Here is a 4,819-nt window from a genome sequence, read left to right on the forward strand (position 1 = left end):
CGGAGCATTTATTATTCCTACAAAAATATCTAATAAAAAAATAGAGCATCAATTTATCGAGTCTATGAAAACAAACTCATATTCCATTCTTTATGCAAATGCCAATTTTGTGATGTACTCTTCCCTCTCTCTCGCTCTCCCTCCTCACGTGCTCCTTGGACCTTCCCGGCTGAAGTGACGATCTTTTCACATTCAAGGTGCAGAAGCCTTGCCAAACTATCACCAGGCTCATAAAACTACCCATGGAAACACTAACACAACCTATACCAAAGCCTTATCAAATGTTGGTGGGCAAGCCTCCCCCCGAAACGTTTGTGAGCACGAGCCTGAGAAACACTATATAGCTTCGTCCACAAAGGTTAGGTTACCACGCTGTACATTGCGGGTTAACGGGTCGCCGCGGGGCCCGGACAGATGGGGACCCGCCGGCCGCCGCACCATCACGGGCCAGTATCTGTTTTGGTGCAGCGGCGGAAATATACGCCGACAAGCGGTTAGATTATAATGTAGGTTAAAGGTGCTTTCCCATTTCCCCTTCACGATGACTGATGATTGGGAGGCTGGCGGACGGATGGACACACACACACACACACACACACACACACACACACACACACATCTAGTTCATTCTTCTTTCAACCCAGGAGCTTCATTAGTAGTTATAATATTGCCATACTGGCTTGTTTTGGCGGGGCAATATGGCGTGGGGCGGGGCGGAATAATCAGCCGTAGTGGCAGGCTATGATATCGGGTTGTTTGGGCGGGGCAAGGGAGGGCGGGCGGAAAACACGGGGGGCGGAGGGCGGAAGGACATCCGTAGTATCCTGCGCCATACCGGCTTGTTTTGGCGGGGCAAGGGAGCGTGGGGCGGGGCGGAAAACCACGTGGGGGGGGGGGAGCAAGGACAACCGTAGTATCCTGCGCCATCGCGGCTTGTTTTGGCGGGGCAATGGGGTGGGCGGGCGGAATAATCAGCCGTAGTGGCAGGCTATTATATCGGCTTGTTTTGGCGGGGCAAGGGAGCGTGGGGCGGAGGCGGAAAGACTTCCGTAGTATCCTATGTCATAGCGGCTTGTTTTGGCGGGTCAAGGGAGCGTGGGGCGGGACAGAGAGGGATCGGCAGTGACATGCTATGGGGAGGGAGCGAGGGATGTGCTATGGTGCGGTTGGTGGGAGGTGACGAGTCCGGGAGCGGCGAGACATGGGCTGCGCCATGCCTCGTTCTGTCTAAGAGGGAGCGTGTAGGGTGTAGGGTATGCGGTGACCGAACTGGTAGCGTACTGGGTTCACATTCGCCGCGTGGTGGACGACGCGGGTTCGAATCCCAGGATACCACTCGGATTTTTCAGTCGCCGTCGAGGGGTTTATTAACAAGTAACGGGGATACAGAAATAAACCAGAATCATTTTATAATTTTTATTTAACCACGCAAAAAAGAAAAACACGTCTTAGTAATAACATACAAACACACGCAATTTAGATGGATGCAACTCGTTTCTTTTTCAACAGAGATGGAGGTAAGATCTTGGGTGTAAACGACGGATTGAAGGCAGATTTTTCTTCCTTTGACGGCTGCTTGTCATCCTTTGTCTCCTCCGCAGGGGATGGAGGCGTCAAATCCACGGTGATTTCGGCTGAGGGTACCTTGGAGTCGTTCTTTGGAGGGGAGATGAGATTCCTGTATGGAGCATCCTCGCAACCTTCAGCTGCCATGCTCAGCATTTCTGCGTCAGCGTTTTCCCGCCTCGCGGTTTCACCTGGAGAACAGTAATAATTACTCGAACGCCTTAAAGAAATGGATGAGTTATCATTCCATATAGATGCATACATACCGATCTTTGGAGGGTGCTTTGTAGTCTGTGATGATACGTTTCTTGTGCTTAACAGCACCACGTCCTTCAGTCTCCCTGCTCGGTGCGTCTGCATCGACACTTTCTCGTATCATGCTTTCATCTGGTGAGTTGCGAGAACAGTAATAATTAATGTTGATTACCAGACCATCTGAAAACAAACAAGAGAGTAAATACAGAATGAGGAAACGGTATTGATGATTTAACAAACCATGTAGATAGCAACTGATGTCACTTACCGAACGTGGTTGACGAGAAAATTTTAGACATCACGTTGCGTATACACTTCAACTTGCTGGTAAAGTGCGGTTGTAGTGGGTGGACGTCTGGGTTTATATGCATCAGTATGGAAACCAATTGGCAACCCATACACGCAAGTGTTGCGATAGCAGCTGTTCCTCTAGCATACCTCCAGGTGTTCTCCCGCGTCTACCCTCTCTTTAGCATGGCACCATGCTTTACATGATAACGTTGCAAATCTCTCGTCGACAATGCCTTGCGTTACTAAGTAAGCAGAATGTTGTTTCACATTGTGGTAATGGAAAGAGTTTGTATCCCAATCGCGTGATAAGTTTATCATTATAGAAATGCTGTCCTTTCTTAAAGGTTGCATGGAGGGAAGACATGACACGTTTAAGGGGTGATGACTGAGGAGATAGCAAAAGTACATCGTGTAAATGCCACACACAAGGGATTGCAGACCCTGTAATCTATATGCTAATCTATACACCGTCATATACGGATGTACTTGTATAAAGTGATGTAATGACAGTGAATACAACCTTGGATCTAAGTTATAAGTGTCAAAGTAACCGAGTGTTTGAGTTTCATAATGAATGTATATAGCGATCCAGTGACCCATGACTTCTCCCCCCTTCAGAGTGTTCAGAATAAAGACAATGGGTTTTAGCTGCTGCTTTGCATGTTCAAGCAGCTTACCGACATGACTTTCAGGATGACAACCTAAAAAAATAATCTTATCCCCCAGTACACCCGCTAATCCTCGTTCGATTTCCAGTGCATTCATTTTATTTTACGCGCGAACCTGACACGTTACTTGACGATGCGCGTCAATTTCAATTATGCCTGTCGTGTCGGCGAAGAATATAATGACGAGATTTCTGTTGTGTCCTTTATTAAAAGTTAAAGAGATACGCATGTTTCCATTTTTATCGAGGGGAATCCCATTTTCCACGTCTTCTGTGACGAAATTAAAAGCGCATAAGGTTCGACCCGCTGCAAAAGCCGGGAGAGTAAGATTGTTAGTTGTTTCCAAGCCAAGTCCTTCTAGCGTCGAATAAAAGAGTCGAGAGACATGATGGGGAAACTGAGCATGAATATTATAAGCCGTTGACCCATTAATGGTGATATGAGCGTGATTGAGATCCGCGTGAGTGAAATAAAGACCGTTCTTGTTGTAAGAACCAGACATGTTATCCATGTCAACCATAACCATTATCAGATTCTGTGGAATGATTTGTGCAAACGGCAATTCGGCCAGCAAACTCGTTTGATTGATTCCTAAGACATATGTTTTATACAGGGTTCGATTGTATGTATACTGCAAGGATTTCGACGCGAGTGAAGTATTGAGTGACGATAACGCTGATGCGTGCGGCACGACGCGATCGACCCATAGTTTTACTGATTCGAGCGCAAATTTAAAGAGATCTCCATCCTGAGATGTGTTTAGAATCCACGACTTGCTTGCTAATTCCAACCTGATTCTCACATCTGTGCCGTCGAGGAGATACGCGTCTAGACTCGCAATATCTAACAGCAAAGGTGCTGTCATACTAAGACCGTGTGCTTTTATGTTGGCAATCATTTCCTTTTCTTGTTTATTGGCTCCTGTAAAGTACTCGTCACTATACGTGTTCACTATACCTTTTTCACTCTGATCATCACGGAAAAAGAAGGAACTACGTCCAATCGAATCTAACTTTTCTTGGGGGATCGACGTTATCATTTTAACAAAGGCATGATAATTAAAGAGGGCGTTGGATTCTACCATCTGTTCGTTGAGGTAGCAAGTGCAATTTTTAAAAGGGTATTACTAAAGCCGTTAGCAAAAACCACATGATCCGTATCACCAAGCTTCGACCCGTCCACCTTGGTCACGCGCGTCTTCATGTCTATCGAGAGTGTACTGAGATCCAGAAATTGTCCAGGAACGCCTGGAATCCTAAATTCAATATAACTATCATTAATCTCATTATTAGAACCGTCAAGATTAACGGGTAAAATATCGAGTTTGTTTCGAGATGCAATAGAACTTTCTACTGGTCTCACACGCGTCACTCGAGGAAACCCTTCGCTTACGGCGGCTGCGTACTGACGCAGAGAGGTGGTCGTCCCACCCCCCTGTACGTCAAGTCCGTATTCCGCCATCTTCCACGTTAAACTAACGTTTTCATGTTGAATATGTCACTTTTATAACATGTTTTACGTGACCGTCGTTTCGTCTTTCTTTTGCTTGTTTTCTTACGCTTACGGACGCGCCCGCCTTGGACTCGTCTTTGACGCTTGCGGACTCCCTTACCTCCCCCTCGGACAAGTCTTTGTCCAACGCCTTTCAGAGCCGACACGCCTCTGGTTTTTAACGAGTGACGGATATCCCGTCCATCTAACACATCGCCTAATACGTCTTTCCCCATACGCACAGCTTCGGGAGCGACATTTCTCATGAGAAAAGGGATGGCTTTTTTAGCCAGACCGCTCAGTATATTAAAATTCCACCTCCTCTTCTACTCGCTGAACGGGAGGCGGAGAAATATCCTAATATCCTCTAATCCACCCACCCTTGCATGACTCTCTAAAAAGAGAGCATCGAAATCATGACGTCCCGGAGGAATGAAAGTACTCCTCATGACTGTCTGTGAATGAATAACCCATCTTCACGAAAAGTGTCGTATTTATTTCTTATTTAGGGCGAATATGCAATAAAAGGGTCATGGTTTTTCCTCGCC

At 46.5% G+C, this 4,819-nt stretch overlaps 1 pseudogene; it reads right to left on the minus strand.

Moving 5' to 3' along the window:
* Positions 1–2,493: 2,493 nt before the first annotated feature.
* LOC126988087 (uncharacterized) lies at positions 2,494–4,564 on the minus strand (annotated as a pseudogene).
* Between the last annotated feature and the right edge of the window lie 255 nt (positions 4,565–4,819).

The sequence above is a fragment of the Eriocheir sinensis genome, chromosome 68, assembly GCF_024679095.1.
Source record: "Eriocheir sinensis breed Jianghai 21 chromosome 68, ASM2467909v1, whole genome shotgun sequence".
NCBI lineage: Eukaryota > Metazoa > Arthropoda > Malacostraca > Decapoda > Varunidae > Eriocheir > Eriocheir sinensis.